Below are 20,494 nucleotides of genomic sequence, written 5' to 3'. Positions count from 1 at the left end.
TAATATTCGCCCAAAGCAAGCTCCGGTCAGACCACCAAGAAATATCTTCAGCTCTCAACCCCATCAACCTCTTCGACCAACTCAACGAGTCCTCGACATCAACGAACGCTCCTGATTTGGGTAGGTGAGAACCGAACCACTTATAAAACAAAGGCGCACAACAATTCACCAATCCTCCTCTTCTATTCTCATTCCTGTGGTGCACCGAATGAAAGAAATCTCCTAGCAAGGTAGGCACTGGATTTCCCAACACGAAGAGGCGTATTGCGTCCATGTCCACAAATTTGGCAACATTAGGGAACAGGACAATCCCATACACACAAAGAGCCAACACAGCACTGAAATGAAAACCAGTAAGAAACTCAAATGAAAACCACTGACTCCTCCCTTCTGACACATGTTAGCCTTCAAGACTGATTTCCCCAAATATGTGGCCGAAGCAACCATGCTGAGATCGGGCAGAAACCCAGAACTATAGAACAACAACTGTGACTTGATAGGAACTCTGAGAAAACTGGCATTCTCCTCCAAAGTAGGGACCAAAATATAATCCGGGAATGTGAAACACCTCAATGGAGGGTCATAGAACTGCAGCAGTGTAAATAGAGCATCATGTTGATCCTTAGAAAGAACCGTGACGAAACTTAGAATCAAACCGTACTCCTTCCGGAATCCTTCTAGAGAATCAGGATCCATTAACTTCATCAACTGTTGAATAGGCTCCAGACAGACCACCGGAAACTTGTAGGCGACATGTCTCTTTCTGCCAATATCCATCTCTAGAGAACCAGAAAAACTCGACCAGAATCAAGAAGAAGATGTAAACCCCTGGGAATAGATAAACATGTATGAAGTGATATGAATGCAAAATGATGTGATGCAATGCAGTGACATGGAAATCAGGACTGCTGTATCTGCTTGAACATATGTCGGGTTGCACTGTTTGAAGAGAAAACCCACTGAAGAATATAATATAAGATCAAAACTCTGCTCCAGAAAACCGGGTTGGTTGGAGGTTAAGGTTTCCTGAATTTAGCCCGCCCCTCACTGGTAGGTTCTAAGAACAGAAGTTTGTCAGCTTCAGCCCTTCAGTCGAGAATAATACGTTTACCACTGAAGGTTTGGCATTATTACGGGATAAAAGACCTCTGCTGACTCCCCTCAACAGGACATCCTAAAGCAAGTTCCCAGTCTCGGGGTCCTCGGATTGAGCAGCGCGAATGCGCCCACCAGAGCTAACATAATCACGTCTCGGAGGAGAGGCCTCGACTGAGTTCTCGGGAAATGGTCACCAGAGTCAACGATTTCTAAAGGAATATCTGTCGTTATGGAACACCCATAGGACAAAATATATCCAATAGAAACCTCGTCTGGAATGTGGGTCTCATGAACGACTTAACGTAGCAACATACCACGCAAGCCTCATGACTATCCACTCTAACACCTATGTGTACACTCAAGCCTGGGTAGTGGGCTTATCTCTCATAGAACAATCCCAACCCAACAAACAAACAACCCACAGAACCCACAGATACAACAAACATATGTACATGAATGCAATAAAATAGAGCAGGTAAATGCGGAAAGTAAACGACTGTACGAAAGCATAAACACCCAACAACCAAGAAATCTACAAAAGCTAGGAGGGACTCGCTTAGGGAAACCATTGTCCCCAGCAGAGTCGCCAGCTGTCGCAACCTGAAAAATACAGTGGTGCGAAAAAACAACCGGCGAAGAAAATGATGACAGAAGAGTCGCCACCGTGCGTTATTTATCCCAAAGGAGGGAAAGGAAACGCTCGAAGTAAACCTGAAGAGAGGAAAGGAAAAGACAAGGTCTCGCAACCAAATCTTGGGTTCGGAAGTCGATTATGCGAAGGGAAGGTATTAGCACCCCTACGCATCCGTAGTACTCTACGGGATCCACTCTTGTTGTTCTTGTCTAAAGGGTGTGTGTTTATCTAATGTACTATTTACTAAAAGAAAGGGTCAAAGAAAATGACTCGCACGGATGTCGCATCCATTGCATACGTATCTCATCTGGAATGAGAATCAGAGTCGTCGTAGCTCGGCTACCTATGGGTGAAAGAGATGTGTGCTCGCTAAGACATCGCGTCTTATGCCTACATATCTCATCGGGAATGAGAATCAGAGCATAATGTAGTTCGGCTAACTAACGGGAACAAAGGTCTCGATTGCAACTAGGGCAAGAGAAAGGGAAAGGTCTCGATCGCAACGAGGGCGAGAGAAAGGATCACACTAAGGGCGAGAGCAAACAAGGATTAGTTGTTAGTCGTTAGTCAAACTCGGCAAGACATCGTATCTTATGCCTACGTATCTCATCTGAACATGAGAATCATATTTGCCGTAGTTCGGCTACATAGGGCTTGCCATCTGAATATGGACTTACAAAGGAGGACACCAGTTGTGTCAAAGGAGAGTGGGCGATGTGTTCACGTCCTAGCAGTAGGTGTCGCAGCTCGCTGAATCGAGTCTTAGGCAGTTACCTCTTTGCAATAGAACGGACTACATTCCACAAGATCGGAGACGCTCGGAAAGGTCTAGAAGTGGGGAAGCTCTGCCCTAGAGTTGTCATGCAATATGTACTTAAGTGTTTAGGATTTACAAATGGGAATATCTACCTAACGTTATCATACAAAAGAAAATGGGAATCCTACCTATGTTATCATACAAAAGGATATGGGAATCTTACCTATGTTATCATACAAAAGGATATGGGAATCTTACCTATGTTATCATACAAAGTGTTCTATCTAATGGGTGCTACCTAATCGGAACAAGAGTTGACGAGTGGAGCAAGGAGAAGTGTTAGGGATAAGGGTAGATGGCGATGCATGAAGCAATCGACTTACAAGGTTGATGGCGATGCATAAAGCAATCGACTTACAAGGTTGACGGCGATGCATAAAGCAATCGACTTACAAGGTTGACGGCGATGCATAAAGCAATCGACTTACAAAAGGGTGGATGAATACGTGCTGGTTCTGTTAGGTTTTGAAAGATGATTACTCGACATTGGATCGAGGTTTTGATCTTGCTTTGAAATGGTTATCGAATGTTCATTTTAATTCTTGTATTAACAGATGAATAAAGAATGAAAGAATAAATATTATACATTTCATGGGAGAGGGATACATTTGTTATGAATGGGGGTTCAAAGTATTGGAATAATTAAATCGGGTCCAAACAATAAATAATGCAATGTATGAGTGTAAGTGCAAAGGAACCGGCTCATTGTAAGAAAGCCCAAGAGTAAGCTATGTGAGGTTGATGGCGATGCTTAAAAAGCAATCGACTTACAAGGGTGTGAAAATGGGCTCGATATTAAATCGAGAAAAATATGATTTTTATAAGTTTAAAAATGGTTTTGAATGAATGGTGAAATTAAGAGAAAACAAATTTGCATTATTAACAAATGAAACTATGAGCATAATAAAGGCATAAACATAAAAAGAAATGAAAATGCTAAAAGAAAATAAAATAGCTAAAAGAAATAAAATGCCAAAAAAAATGCTATACATGAGTATTGAACCCACCCCACTCAAGACTATGATACTACCCTTCTCCACCAGACCACTCATGGTTAGTTATTATTTACGATTCTAATTTAGATATATAAACTAAGATAGAATAATCATTAGAATAAAAACTAAAATAAAAAAAGACTGTTGGACTACCAGAGGTTAAACCCAGCCGCCTGGCTGTTGGGTTTTTCAATGGGGAATAAGTTGAAAACATAAACACAATTATTAACTAAACCTAGGAATTCTAAGCAAAACCTTTAATGTTTTTTTAAAACTTATTCTGTATAAAAAAATAAATTAAAGAAAAAAAAATAAGGAAACCAAAACAGAAGACACTTCCGTCTCCGTCTCTCACAATCTCACGAATTCTCCATCAAACTCAAAACTCTCTCAGGCGAAACCTCTCTCTGCTCTCAGAATCGCTATCCCTCAACCTTACCCAATCGTCTCTCAAACGCGTCCAACCCTCTCTCTCTCAAACTCGCTCAAACGAAATCTCCCTTTGCTCTCAAAATCGCTCGCATCTATCTCTCAAACCTCTCTCTCGCGTACTTTCTACCTCAAAGTCGCTCATCAACGAACCCTCTCACGCTCTCAAACTCAAAGAATCACTCTCTCTCAACTCTCACGATATCTCCATTAACAAGCAAGTGAAAAGGATAAAAGGAAAAAGGAGAAGTTCTTACAAAGTGTCACGGCGGTGGTGAAAGGCGTGAAGAAGCTGGCCTCCCAATCCAGGTAATCGATTTTGGGATTTTAGGATTTTTGTTTGAGATTTTCCGCCTCCAAGTTTTTCTGTTGTTAAATTCCGATTCTCTTCTCCTTTTATATTTCTGCAGCTAGGGTTTCAAATTGGTGCCCTTGTGTTCAAAAGCGTATCTCTGTAAAATCCTCTTTGATGTTCTCAGTTTGGATGGGCTTGTTTAATGCTAAAACCGGAAACGGTATTCCGAACCCACTCTTTCTTCTTCATTTTTGTCTCTATGCCAAATTGGGATATTTCTGAAATTTGAATTTTACTGTTGGCTAACTAACTTGTGTTTTTTTTTTGTTTTACCGCAGTGAAAAAATGGAGCATTCTTGGACATAGGAAATTGGTTGTTCAACAATGATGGCTGCTTCAACACATGCATCTTGGACATTCTAGGCCAGTTGCAGTAGACTTGTGGTATGCTGTCATCTAAAACTTGGAATGCATTTGTCTGTTTGTGCGCCATAGCTGAACCAAGGTAGAGTTTCTATTGCTCAAGGTTGATGTTGGCTTTAAACAGGGCAATGGTATCTAGTAGGTTTTGGGTAAAACTATTGTGGCTTCCATTCATGTTTCCTGTCTGCTGCAGGGCCAATGGTGGGTTTGTCATGGTCTTTTGTTGGTTCAAGCATAGAGCCTTAGCCTTGTAGTGTGGTGCACTGTGAGCAAGGAATGAGCATACTCTTGTGGTGGTGCTGCAGTTGATGTTAGGTTAGTTGATTGGGAGTTGGTTTCATATTGTAGTGACACCTTGTGTTTTGTCATGGCTTTTGATGTAGCAGCAGGCACTTTGTGGACTTGCTTGAGCTTGTATTGCCGTGGATATTGATGACCATTGTTGTTATGCATTACAGCAGGTTTGGATTGGTTGCAAAGTTGTAGTCTCAATTGATTGTGGTGCTTCTGTTATTGGCCTGGCGTGCTTCAAGTTTGCAGATAGGTCCATATGCATGATGGTTCCAGCCGGCATGTTGAACTATTTGGTCCAGTTTCATTGTTCAATAGCAAATTGGATGGTTTGTGGCAAGGTTGGCTGGCAGGTTCATATGGCATTGGTTCAGTTTTGTGGACATGTCTTAATTTTGAGGTGCATTATGTAGCCATACTAACTTTGAACTTATGCATTGTTTTGGCATGGTTTCACAGGTTCATCACTGGTTTAGGTTTACGCATGAGAATACTGCAAACACTTCATTTTGGGACAAGTTGAGTCCAAGGAATAGCTTTTGGATCTCCTCATGGTTAAAGACATGATCTTTTTTTAGATTTTTGAACTTCATTTGTTTGAGCAAGTTGGTGGGAAACTGGTATAGTCTGGCGTTGGAGACATTCATCTTGAGATTGTTTGTGTGATAAAACAGGGTTATTTTCATCTTAAGAGGCAACCTTTTGCATCTGTTCCACGATAGGTTCTTCTTGCTTCAGCTCCATTTCAGATGAAGGTTGCTCTTGAGCGATTTTAGACTTCTAAATTTGACAGTCAGTCTGGTTGTCATGGCTAGAAGTTGGCCACGTTGGTAATGATTGACTGAATGAATTATTGCTTCAGAGCAAGTTGGATCTAGTTGAGATACAGAGCTTGTTGCGAGCAAGCTAGCAGATGTTGTAGGTATATGCTCATGGTGATCGTTTTATTATCCATTTTCTTTAAATTATCATGCACGCAGGATTTTAGAAGTTGAGTGATTCTGTTAAGGATTGTTGCAGGGCCTGCTATCACTACTGTTAGGACGTTTTGGGCTTGACAAGGCATAGCTCCGGTTCAAGGATGTTATGTTCTGCACCTGAGAATGGTATTCTTAAGCTTTACACAGGGTTCTGAATTGAGATCATGGATAAATGATTCAATGCCCAAATCTGCCATTTGAGGCGCTCACACTAGTATCCTTTGAAGTGCAATAGCCGGCACGGAATTGTTTAACCTTAGACTCTTGATGTTAGGTGATCTTGCCACAAGTCCCTCAAGTGTTTCCAAGTTAATCTCTCCTTTAAGGCAAGCAGAATTTAGAGCGACGAGTGAGAATAAAACAGGTATAAGAAATGCAGGTGCAACCCGATTTATCATCTTCACCCCTCCAAATATCATAAAGCATAACACAATAGTCACAAATATCCCATAAATTTGCAGGTCATGTGAGCTTGGACTCTGTACCGTAAGTGTGGTACCATTCGAGTAGAAGGAATTGTTTTCAAAATGTTTCTACAGGTTGTGAATAAGCATGTTTAGGTTGCTGCTGCTGATAGTTGTTATAGTAGCCTGAGTATCCCGTACTGCTGCCATAACCATATGGATTAGAAGAGTTTGCATATGATGTGTATGCATTGTAATCTTGTGGTGTATTAGCTGTTCCCAAATTTGATGTGTTACCAGTAGCTAAGAACCTATTCTTAGTGGTATCAAATTGCACAACACCTACAAATCTTTTCCCAAGACCATGGTATGTACGCTTCACAGCTCCTTCACTTTCATTCCATTCAACTAGAAATGACTCCCCTTCTTTATTTGAGCCACACGAAAACAATCTTGTTCCATCAGCGCTATATGACATTGTGGTAGATGAATGGCTTTACTTTATGGCTTGGATTTTATGTTGGTCATGACTTTGGTCTGTGCAGGTTAGGCGTTGCAGCAGGTTGGTATAGCAGGGCAAATGCAGCATGATGGAAGTTAATTGGCAAAGCAAGATTCCAAAGGTTCAAGGTGTGACCATGTTGACATTAAAGTGAAGAAGCCAAGCACAAGTAGTTAAACCAAAGATAACAGGGACATGGATAATGTCATGAGAGTTAGGACTAGTCATTTAGTGATTAGGGATGACCAATGGCATAGGGTTGACTTTGGTCAAAGTTGACCAAAAAGTCAACTGTTGACCAAAGTCAACAAATGGTTAAAATTCAATTTTATTTGCATTTTTCTTGTAAATGGACAAATGATTGATGATTGTGGTGAAAATTTAGAGTTTTTTTGGATTTTGGGTGACTTTGGTCAATGTTGACCAAAAAGTCAACTGTTGACCAAAGTCAACAATTGGTCAAAAATTGTCAAGACTTGTATTTTCTTGTGTAGAATCAAATGTAATGGTTTACAATGACATGAAATAGATTGAAATGGATTAACAAATGGTTTGAAGTTGGCTTCCAAATTGTTTTGTCTTATGACTTGAATGTTTGACTTTTGAAAAATAACTTGCTGATAATGTACATGAACAAAACGATGAAATGAGACCATAAGGTTAGGGTTTTGACATAGTATCCATGAACCAATAACATGAGTAGCAAGTGGCTTGAAACACAAGAAGCTTGGTTGTTCAGATGACCCAGACCATAGATGTATCCACAATCACATGAACAACACCATGACTTTGGACCAAGACCAATCCTTATATAAGACCAAAGTAAGGTTAGGCCAAGCATGCTAAATAAAAAAAAAATAAAAAAATTCAGGACCAAAATCGGGGTATGAGAGTGGGCAAGAAGCCCCGTTGTATTTCTCAAAAGCAGGGGGTTTGAACTTGTGAGGAATCCTCACTCCCTGAACCAGACCAAGATTTGTGACATCAAAACCTAAGGAATTTTGAGATTCCAAAGATTTGAGCTTCTCAGCAAGCTCATCCATACGGCGAGTGGTCTCATGAGCTTCATCGTGCAAAGAGAATTGATCATATTGATAATCTTCAGTAACGGGGCGCCCGTTAATCCGAATTCCTTAATTCACATTGTACCTTCCGCCAATACCATTTCCAACATTCCTCGTGTTGCCAACATTACCCGGGTTTCCATCAGCATTTGTGTTACCCGCGTTACCAGTGTTCACAGGGTTATCAGTGTTCTCAGGGTTACCAGGGTTTCCCTCAGCATTTGGTATCTCTACCTCTGGATCGGGCCTCGGTTGTTCAACCAATTCCCTCAGCTTTTCCTGGCCTTCTGCCATACCAGTCATCAATGTCATGAACTGATCCATCCTTTCACGCATATCAGACAGCTCTTTCTGTACTTGGTCCATCGCTACTTGCGGATGATTTTCCTTGGTCGGGTACCTGTGGACTCGCTTGGGACCAATAATGCCTGAGACAGGGAACAAACATTAGACACTGCGGTGACACCTGAAAAATAAACAAGGGTTAGTATGCATGGTATGCGATGCACTGCTTATTCAATTACAAAGCACCCCCCTTAAAAAGGGAATACCCTGCAAATGAATAAGCATGAGATGTTGGATGCAAATATGCAGATGATGTTATGCAATGCAAAGGCATGTCAATCAGGATTGCTGGATCCGCTTGAACATATATCAGGTTGCACTGCCTGGAGAGAAACCCACTGAGGAATATAATACGAGATCAAAGCTCTGCTCCAGAAAACCGGGTTGGTTGAAGGTTAAGGTCTCCTGAATTTAGCCCGCCCCTCACTGGTAGGTTCTAAGGACAGAAGTTTGTCAATTTCAGTCCTTCAGTCGAGAATAATACGTTTACCACTGAAGGTTTGGCATTATTACGGGATAAAAGACCTCCACTGACTCCCCTCAACAGGACACCCTAATAGCAAGTTCCAGTTTTGGGGTCCTCGGATTGATCGGCGAGAATGTGCCCACCAGAGCTAACATAATCACGTCTCGGAGGAGAGGCCTCGACTGAGTTCTCGGGAAATGGTCACCAGAGTCGACGATTTCTAGAGGAACATCATGTCGTTATGGAACACCCATAGGACAGAATATATCCAAAAGAAACCTCGTCAGGGTGTGGCTCTTCATGAACGACTTAACGTAGCAACACGCCACGCAAGCCTCATGATTATCCACTCTACAACCTGTGTGTACGCTCAAGCCTGGGTAATGGGCTTATCTCTCATAGAACATCCCACCCCAAAAAACAAACAAACCACAGAGCCAACAGACACGGCAATGATATGTACACAAGTGCTGAAAAATAAATAAATCTACAAAAGAATAAACACCCAACAAAAAAGAAACCTACAAAAAGCTAGGAGGGACTCGCTTAGGGAAACAGGGTCCCCAGCAGAGTCGCCAGTTGTCGCAACCTGAAAAAGGAGATGCGAAAAAACAACCAGCGAGAAAGAAATGACAGAAGAGTCGCCACCGTGCGTTATTTATCCCAAAGGAGGGAAAGGAAATGCTCGAAGTAAACCTGGAAAAGGGAAAGGAAAAGACAAGGTCTCGCAACCAAATCTTGGGTTCGGGAGTCGATTATGCGAAGGGAAGGTATTAGCAGCCCTACGCATCCGTTGTACTCTACGGGATCCACTCTTGTTGTTCTTGTCTAAAGGGTGTAGGTTTATCTAATGTACTATTTACTAAAAAGGGGTTTAAAGAAAATGACTCGCAAAGATGTCGCATCCACTGCATACGTATCTCATCTGAATATGAGAATCAGAGCAAGACGTAGTTCGGCTAACTACGGGGTAAGGGTTGTGTTTTTTAGATGAATGACGTTACTACGTAATCTACCGGATGCTCGACCTTTGGAGACTTAATCGCCTGTAGTAGAAGGAGTTAACGTGTTCTTAGGAGAAGAAAAATCAATGAGTTGTTGGTGTTTTAGGGATGCTCGTGCAAAAAGGCAGTCCTAGACGAAGGAACCGCGCTACCTTAATAGACATGCAAACGGGAGACTATCAAACCATACAAAAAAAACATGCATAAAGAAAACACGCCAACAAAGGGGCTCAAACATACAGGGGTAGGGCTTTAGTCAAGAGGGGTCATATCAACCTCGACAAACAAGCCATGGAAAGGTAATCAAACGGGCTCTTAACCACTGACATTGACCGTCAAGGTGAGCAGATCAAAAGGGTAATGAGGATAAGACCTCATAGCTCTTAACCCTGGACAGGGTGAGCTCATGACAAGGCGTGGGGGTTCAGAAAGATGGAACCCTCTCCACTGACCGACCGGACAAAAGATCTGGGGTTTTTTGTTATGAAACATCGACACATAGTGTGATCTTAGAGAACGACACACTGAATAACGGGGGATTGACTACTAATCCCTTTTATCCGTCAATTGCCTCTTCATGGAGGTCTTCAACACTGGTGCCTCTTCTGGGAGGTCTTTAGGCACAAAAATAAACACACAAACACATTGCCTCCTATCGAGGTCTTCCAGCTAAGAAAACGGTAAAATACGGGAAAAATAAAGGGATTAAGAGATCTACCGCACGGATATAATCCGAAGTAAAAGCAACTAATGACACAAGAAACCCGGAGATCTCTCAAGCTAGCACCATTAAAGAAAGCGCGTCAGTACAGGTAATCGGAATAAACCTCCAGATGGTATCCCACAAATAAAGTGGAACACAAAGCAAGCTATCCTTGCAAGAGTATGTGAGCCCTCACAAAAACTCAACAAACAGGTTAGAGTAACAGGATAGAATCAGGAGAAAGCAATGCCACGACGAACACAAAACAGATTAGAGCAAACAGGAAAAATAGTTGTTGTTGCGATCGCTGCTGCTTCGCCTAGCGAGGGCTTAGCGAAGCTTCGCTGCAGGCTCGCCTAGCGATGGTACTAGCGAACGCCTACGGGTTCTGGATTTCCCATTGATAACAGTATGATTTCAGGGACTCCAAACCCTATGGTATCCCTTCCAGAAATTAAGTGGTCAAACATTCAAGGCATTGTTTTACACATTCATGCATATCTAAACCCGTGGGCGAAAACCTCACGATAATACCTCATACATTCAGAGTATTCAAATGGAAAGCATAGAGTAACGGGTATAAGGGAAAACCTGATTGGAGAGATCGAATGAAAATAAATTGCACCCTTGGGTTTGCGGAGCAATGTTAGGGTTTGCGTGAGATGGAGGTGAAAAAGTGTGTGAGTCAGAGTGAACTTTTCAGAGCTGTCTGGAGGTTGCTGCAGATTAGTTCGTAGGTTTCTGTCTCTGCCTCTTTTTCCTGTCTGTCTAGCCTGTCTCTCTTTTGTTCTACTGAAACTCTGGTATTTATAACCTGATTTTCGTGGCTCTGTGGGCTCAAATGAGGGCAACTCAAGCCCATGACTTTCTGTTATATTCTGAAAACGCGTGGGCTTCGCCTAGCGAAGGATCTGCTCGCCTAGCGAGCATGACAGTTCCTTTCGCTAAGCGAACCATTCTGCTCGCCTAGCGAGCATGACAGCTCGGGGACAGATTTTGCTTCTTCAAGATTAGCGCTTTGAGTGATGAATAGACCCCATTTGAACCTGTTGGAAGTAGCTCAAGTCTTTCCCTTGTGTTGACTGATTACCCGGATAGGACCCACAAAGTGTCTTGGATGATGCTCAAGCTTCTTCGATCTGATTCTGATTGACATGATGAAATGCAATATGGAATGTTAAAGGACCTAAAAATGAATGCATGAATGAGGAGGGCAAATTTTGGGGTGTTACAATGCCTCCACAAATACTGTGAAGCTTCCTATTCCTTCCCATCCATTATTTGTGGCATTATCCTGAGCCAACAACCAGGCATCCTGAGTAGAAGTGGCATTCCAAGCAGGAGAAAGTCCCATCTATCAATTCACTATAAGCTTTTTGAGGGAAGTCATGTCAATGATGTTGTCATGACATCTGCCAGAAGGGAGCCTGCATCTCAAGGGAGCTTGATTGATCAATTAAAAGAAACCTGCAAGGAATTGGATAATGGTATAAGGGTGGCCAAGGCAAGAAAAGAAGCTTTGGAGGTTCTTATTTGTAGCCTGGAAAAGGAAGAAATAGAGAAGGCTGGTAAGGATTCAAATGCAAGGTTAAAAGCCCAATCCAGTGGCAGCTCTGAAAGCTCTGAAGGCTCTGAAGGTGAAGGTGATACTTCTTCCTCTGATTGATGGTTCCTCTCTTTGTGTTGAAGACTGAAGTTGAAGACTGTGTGAGGTTTGTTGTGTTCTTGGTGTGGCTGTTATGACTTGGAAGTTGTTCTGCTGTTGATGTTTGGATGCTGAAGTTTTTTGTTTTTTTTTGAAAAATGTGTAATGTGTGGCAGTCCTCATTGATGCCTGTTTTGTAATATTTTGGGCTCTTGATGAGTTCCTTGGATTTGTTCATTATCCCAACTATCACAACTGTGTATAATGATGGTTTGTACTTCCTAACTATTATGTTTTAACACTCTTAATGTTATAACATCTGATCTAACATTCTCTGCTAGGCTAATAGACATTTATTTTGTCTAATTGGTCACCTTTGGTCAATTTTGACTAAAAAGAGGGAGAAGTGCTGATGTGGAAGTTGATGTGGAAGCTGTTGTGGAGTTGTGAGATGTATATAGCTGAAGGACAACTATTATGGAAGGAAGTGCACAGGTGTTAAAACAGAATGTTATTATGTTTACAGATGTCAAAGGGGATGTCTGATATGGTGCACAGGCGTTGATGTTGAAGCAGATGTCAGAATGACATTCTGGCTGGTACAGGTGCTGTGATTACAGGTGCTGTTATTTTCATGGAAGATGTTTGTTGTGTGCACAGATTTAGGGAGAAAAGGAGTACACTTGTGCATTTGTGTGTCTTACTAATTGCATCCATAACTAGTAATTCTGTTTTTGTTGCACAAATTTAGGGGGAGGAGAAGTACCCTTGTGCATGTGTGTATTACTAGTAGCTATATCTAGTAATTGTGTTGCTTCTGCTGCTGTTTAAACTGTTGTTTAACTGCTGATAGTTTTCTTGTGAACAAAAAGGAAAGATATATGTTTTAGCCAAAATTTGCCAAAGGGGGAGTTTCTTGGTTCTAAGTGTTGGCAGCAATTTTGGTAAAATAAAGAGAGTTCACAAGATGTTATGTGTGATGTCTTAACATAAGATATCCTATGTACCTGCTGGAGTTCAAGAACATAATCATGCAGGATTGTTTCAGAATGCCATATGCAATGCCATGGCTTCTGATATTGTGTCTGTAAGACCCCAATTTTGGGCCCTAAGATCCCTCATGGCCCATATCATTCATTTCATAACCTCAAGGATCATTGCATGCCTTTGTCCCCTTCTAGTGGATAGTTTGCCTTGTGGGTTTTGTTTCTTGATCACCAAGCATACTTTGCATTTGTATATCTCTGCTTTCATATGTTTATCATTCAAAAAGTACAAAAGTATTGTCAGTCTAACCCTGTTGCTTGCAGTGGAAGCAATCATCAGCAATTAGGTCAAAGTCAGTCATTGATCAGTCAAAGCAATGGATGGTGGCCATTCTTGCAGAATTTGGGCACCATGATCAATAATCAAAGGTTCAAACAACTTGAGACATCATATGAAGTCAAGTTCTCAAGGAATTAGGGTTTTGAAATCATCAGAAGAAGTTCAATCAGTCCAAAACCCTAGAAAAGTCAAACTTGGTCAACTGTTGATTTAATCAATAATTTGGTGGATAGAATTGATCTGAAGGAGTTCATTCATGCTTGTATAAGTCTCATATATCATGTCAAGCCTCATCATGGGAGAAATTCAAGTCAATCAGAAAATTTTCCAGAAATAGAAAGTGGACCTGTAATTTCAACTGCCAAAAATGGAAACTTCTTGATCTTAAACTTACATCATGATACAAGCTTCAAATGAATTTTTGCCCAACATGAAAGTTGAAGATCTTGTCTTCCCATTTTCAAAAAGTCCAAGAACATCAAAATCCCATGTGTGGTTGTCAAGATATGATCAAATCATTTTCACCAATTTTTGAACTTCAACAAGCCATATCTCTCAAACCATAAGGCCAAATTTGGTGGGGTTTTTTTCTACAAACCACATTTTTCATCCTCTTTCCAAAAATATAAATTTCATGACCTAAAACCTTACCAATCAAAATGGCATTTTTTGACCTTTTTCTTTAAAAATCAAAGTTTGACTCAAAGTTGACTTTTTGATTTATGGACTTTTTCATCATTTTGCCAATTGGGAAGTGTTCCATACAATATTTGTGATTTGTTCCAAGCCATAAACCATCATCATACCACCATTTTCCCATCATTTTGAATCAAAATGCAAAATGAACAAAATTGGCAATTGGCTTCATTTGAACAAATCAAGTACAGCAGGTCTGCAGCACATAAAAAACAGCCTTAGCAAATGTCATGAACAACCATTTCACAAGCCCACTCGACCATGAACACACCCTCCATTCCACTTTGGTACAAATTAGCAAAATTGCAAATCATATCATTTAGCATAAACCAGCTTAACACATCATTAAAGGACCAAAAGCAGACCATATTTAAACTTCATTTCTGCATTTCCAACCCTAGTAGCAGCTGCAGACCTGAGAAAAATCTCTTTGTCTCCTCTCTTGCATTTTTGGCCATATTACTCTTCTTGCCCACAAGCTCTAAAAACTGGAGTACCCTTTCTCGTTTTCATCATACAGTCAACATGGTGAGCTCAATTCCAGCATGAAATACCAACTGTAATGGCCCATCTGGTTCTGTCTTCCCAAAGCTCCTTCCATGGTATATCTCGAGTGGAGCCCTCCTAGAGACTGTTAAGCTAAAACTCAGTGATCATTCATCAAAGCAAACTCCCTTGAACATCTGTTGCAGCCTTTCGAGACCAAACAACACTGGTAGCATCACTGTCTTGCAAGTTGAGTAAGTTTTCGATTTATACTATTCTCTAAACCATGCCATGCTTTAGCTAGTTTGTGATTTGCTGATCCCGAAACACTTTAAACCACTGCAAATGATCAACTAGGTTAAGAGAAATTTGTTTCTGAAGTTCAATATCCAAATTTGTTTTTGTTGATTCTGCTTTTGTGTGCTCAAATTAGTGGTCATGGATGCCATATCATGCTTGTGTTCAATTTGATGAATTGATTAGCCTGCTTATTGTTGATTTCTGGGGATATTTTTTCTGTTGTGATTTTTGAAATTTGATGGAAGTCATACCCTGTTGCACATGCCTTTTACCTGCCCAGAATTTGCTCGAATGACTGTTGGTTTGGTTGTTGCTAGAATGCTGTTTTGAACTTGTATGAAATGCCTTTGCCATGCTGTTGTTCATTTGATTTGGTTGATAAATAATGATGAATGTGTGATTAGTGATGAACCATGTTGCTGTTGTTGCCATTGCCATGTTAGTCGTTGGTTTGTTCGAATTTTAATTGATATTGAGCTTGGGGATGATGTTTGAGCTGCCATGCTATTAAACCCCAAACTGTCCAATAATTTTTTCATGCTGTGGCCTGGTATTGTTGTTTATGCTGTTGGTCATTGCTGTTGTGATAAGGAGAATGACTATCATGCTGTGTATGTTGGTCGAAGTTTTGTTTGGATGTTTGAAAATACCATGAGCCATACAGTAGAACCATGCTGCTACAACCAACTATGCTCATAACTTTTCCTGCTTGTGTATGCCTTGTTGTTCATGTCATGATTCACTTGGTTACCACCTTAATGCTGCATGAACATTGGCTGTTGTTTGTTTTGTTGGATAACATGATAATGATGAATGCTGTTATGCTATGCTACATTGCTGTTGTTTTGTTTGGTATGATGATGAGCACATGATAATGATGGTTGTTGCTGTTGTTTTAAAACCAATACCCTGCTGTTGTTTCCAAGCCAGGCTGCTAGAACCATGTTGCTGTCTCGAACCTGCTTGCTAAAATTCATGCTACCAATGTGCTTTTGCTTGGTTTGCTGTTGAATGATAATGATGTTTGTATGCTGTTGAAATTGTTGGTCGAGTTTGTATGCTGCTTTTGTGCTATGCCTTTGCCATGATAAAACTTTGCTGCAGTTTAAAACCATATGATCATGTTGTTTTGCTGTTAGTGTTTTTGGCCATATGCTGAATTTGTTTTTGTTCATGTCCATGAATGATGTTGTTTGAAAATGAATGCATGATGTTGCTGTTATGATGAGATGTCCAAAAATCCGTTGGTTTGTGTTTGTTACGTGTGGTTTGTGACTACTTAATTGTTGCATATTTGTTCTGTTGTATGCTGCTGTCCATTTGGTTTTGTTTGATCGATTTGCTTGAAGCATAACATGATACCATTGCTGAATGCTGTTGCTTTTTGATGAACATTGTTGTATGATGGATGTCCTGCTGTTGAAATTGTTGGTCGAGGGTTATGTGGATACTTGAGAATGCCTTTGCACATGCTGTTAGAAACCCCTAGGGTTTTAGAAAATTCAAAATTCAAGTTGGTTGGCCATGTTACTGTTTTATTGGCTGAGAGCCAATCAAAACATTTCGTTTTGTAGGGCCAAAACGCAGCACTTCAATAAGTGACTGCAGAATTACAGCATTGCCACCCGTTGACTTGTGTTTGACCATTTGCCATGCTTATTGTTTCATGTTTCATCCAATTATTTCATCCAACTTCACAAATTAATTTCTCATTCATTTTTATTCCAAAAATCTTGAAATTTTTTCCTCATATTCATGAATGTGTCCTTCATTTTGTGGTGAATTTTAATCATTTTTCCATTGGCTGGAATTTTAATGATAATTGATTGTTCAACATGTATGCCAAAATAATACCTTGTGCCATTCTCTTTGTGAAATTCTCATATTGCATCCATTGCCTTTGAAACTTTTTGTGGTAAAATTAGACACATTGATCTTCATTTCCATATAAAGTTTGTGCATTTATCATTTGTGGATTGAGAGTTATGATTTTCTGAAGTTGTGTGTTACATTTGGTGCTATACCATGATCATGCATTTTCACAATTTTTGTTCACACACTTCCCTACATCCAAATGACTCCAAATTTTGCATGAATGATCCTTTACATGTCTAGTTGATGTATGAATTTTCTTGGAATTAATCTTGCTGTTTTCCATTTGATTGAGAATTTTCTTCCATATGTGGTCATTTGTTGACTTTTTGTGCTATGCCTTGCCAAATCCTTTATGAAATTCTCAAATCTTATTGTATGATCATGAAATTTCATATGTGATAACTAGACTTCTCAAGCTTTGCATTGGTGTTAATCTCATTCATTTCTCTTCTGTTTTCAAATTGATATGATTTTTTGAAGTTGACCTATGCTTGTTGACTTTCACCATGCTTACTTGAATTTGGTTTGACTTCAGGATTTTTGTTGACTGCCTTCCTCTCATCCAAATGCCATGAAATTTTACATGTATACCATGTTAGATGTTAGGATTGAGTGTGATTTATTTCATAATTTTTGAAAATGCTTGAGTTGACTTTTGAATGAAGTCTTTGCTGTTGACTTTTGTATGCCTCTCTTGCCATTGCTTTGCATTCATTTGTGTATGAAATGACCATGATGCATGATTTGATTATGAATCCAATTGAAAATGCTTCTTGAATGTTTAGACTTGGTTTGGGTTGACTTTTCATTGCTGCCTTGCCTTTTCTTTCATCTTTGACCCTAGGCTAGTCCTAGTGGTCTTCTAAGCTTATGTTGAGTTCATCTGTTTCAGGTTGAGCACCAATGCCCCAAAGACCTTTCAATTTTGATTGAGTTGGTTTGTTTATGATGTGCTAATCTTTGTTTTGTAGGTGACTCATATGCTTGAGTCTTTGTGCCTTGCACAATTGGTCCCTCTGTGTGACCATTGGTTCATTTCCTTTTGATTTTGACTGTTGACTTGTTTACTAATGAGTTTGACTTTTGCAGGTGCTTTAGTTGCTTAAGTTCTTTGAACTTGCTTGCTTGCTTTGCTTTTTAGCATTTGCTTTGAGGTATAAATACTTCTTCTTCATGTAGTCTGGAGACCCGGTCTGTTATTTGACCGGGCAAACTGTCTGAAGTCCTCCTTAAGAGGCAATGCCTGTGTTTGTTTATATTTGTCCTAAGCAGGAAAAGTCCTTCAAGTAAGGCAATTGGTGGAAGGTAGGGATAAGCAATCTATCCCCCACTATTCAGTGTGTCCTCTCTTTGCTCCCAGTACCTGGTTGAAGCGATGAGATAAATACCCAAGATCTAATCGAGTCAATAATGTGGAGAGAGTTCCTACTTTCTGAACTCCCACACTTTCTTTGATGCTCTCTCTTATCTGAGATAGAAGCAATGAGGCATACTCCTCATCTCCTTTTCATCTGCTTCACCTGAGCCCCTCAATGGCCAGGTTAAGAGCGACCTTTACCTATTACAGTGGACTTTCAAAGTCAAACCCTCTTGTGTGAGCCCCCATTGTTTGGCTATAGAGTGTGCTGTTTGATATTCATTGATTGATTGATTGCTTCATATGCACTTGCTTGCTTGTATGCTATGCATTTATCATCATCATCAATTGCCATTAATGCATGATCATCTCATCTGTTTTGTGATGTTATCATTGTTGTTTGCCCATTGAGGACAATTGTAAGTCCATTGCTTTGGCATTTGCTCCTGTGATATGGAAGGATAGAGTGTAAGACCTCATTGGTCACTCATATCTTCTGTTTATCTGTTTGTATGTGAGGATACAGTTATAAGTCCCTGTAAGTTGGCATCTGTTATCCCGTGATCATAATTTGATCTGTTTAATTTGTATGTGAGGTTGCAGTTATAAGTCCCTGTAAGTTGGCATCTGCTTTCCTGTGATCATAGTTTGTTTCATCTGTTTGTATGAGAGGTTGCAATCATAAGTCCCTGTAAGTTGGCATTTGCATTCCTGTGATCATATTGTTGCTTTTGTTCTTGTATGTGAGGATCCATTGTAAGTCCCTGTGATGTGGCATTGGATTTCCTGTGAGCATACTGTGGAGTTAACCTAAGTCCAGATAGATTGGCAATTAACTTCCACTTTTCATCTTCGTGTTCTTCTGAGGAGATTGGTGTAAGTCCATTGAGTGGCATCTGATATCCGTTTTGTTTTAGGAGACTGGTGTAAATCCATCTATTGGTATCCGGTATCCGCTTTTATTTCTCTGCCTGTGGAGATTAGTGTAAGACCATTGAGTGGCATCTGATATCCCATTTTGTTTTAGGAGATTGGTATAAGACCAGTGATTGGCATCCGACATCCGCTTTTGCTTGCTTTGCTTGTTTATTATTGCCATTGCTATTCCAAAGGACACACTTGAATCATCTGCTATATGATTTCAAGAGGTGAACCTTCTAAGAAGTTTTACAATCCATCCTCATCCATTCATCATTCATTATGTCCTAAACCTTTTCACACTTTATCTTTTAAATTTGACATAAGTGTTGTGCAAACATCTTCATGTTTTCTAACTAAAAACCTGGACTCAAGTCCTTGACTTTTTTCAAAACTTCATTTTCATAATACTTATTTGAATTGATCTTAATCATACTTTGACTTCATTTTCATAATCATAATCAGTAACTCCACTCATTCACTTGTTTTGGCTTTGTCCATTAATCTTTTCATACATGAGCTATAGGTTTGATTTATCTTAGTGGTTGATGTTAATCTCACCTTTTGTCTTTAGTGATTGAATTGTAAGCCTTCCTTGCCTATTATAGGGTTAACCCCTCTCTGGCAAGTTGAAGCTTTTCTCACATGGTGGACGTTGTTGTTTGTATAAGGTTGAGTTTTCTCCCGTGGATAACGTAAGACCTAGGGTTTGTGTTTAAAATTGAACCTAACCCACTTTTGGAAATCTTTTAGCCGAACTACGGCGTTCTGATCCTTACCTTTGATGGAAGGTACGTAGGCAACGGGTTCATCCGTTCGAACCCAATACCCAATAATAATAAAAATGTATATTCTTTTCTCACCATCCCAATCATGTTTGCACAATATTTTTGTCATAACAAATAATAATATTTTACAACAAGTGTGAAAAGGGCTCCCTAGGAGTACCTAGGACGTAGTGGGTGCCTAACACCTTCCCATTGCGTAATTTACCCCTTACCCAGAATCTCTGATCTTTTTATTAGTTTTCTACGTGTAAAACTTCTTAGGCTTTTGTTCGCTTTTTAGCCAATCCTTTGGATAAATAAAAGTGCGGTGGCGACTCGAAATTTCAATGTATCTCTTAGCTTATGATTTAATCGATAGATCATATAGCGACGAATACACCGCTACAGAAAAGTGGCGACTCCACTGGGGAGATCTCACCATCATCCCTGGTTGTAGTGCCTACTTTTCACCCTTGTTGTGCTATATTGTTATTCTTTATCTGACATATTTTTGTACAATTTGGGATGAATGTATTGATTGTAATGTGTGAATTGCTTGATATACATTGCTTGTTTGCTTTGGTGATCTGTGAGATGAGTTCTATACCCGAACTCGAGTGCTCTCTAGGATAGGAGAATGGCATAGTCTTGTCGACTGGTGTGGAGTAGTCCTT

Source organism: Lathyrus oleraceus, chromosome 1 (assembly GCF_024323335.1).
Source record: "Lathyrus oleraceus cultivar Zhongwan6 chromosome 1, CAAS_Psat_ZW6_1.0, whole genome shotgun sequence".
Classification (NCBI taxonomy): Eukaryota; Viridiplantae; Streptophyta; class Magnoliopsida; order Fabales; family Fabaceae; genus Lathyrus; species Lathyrus oleraceus.
Note: the sequence above shows the minus strand (reverse complement) of the source record.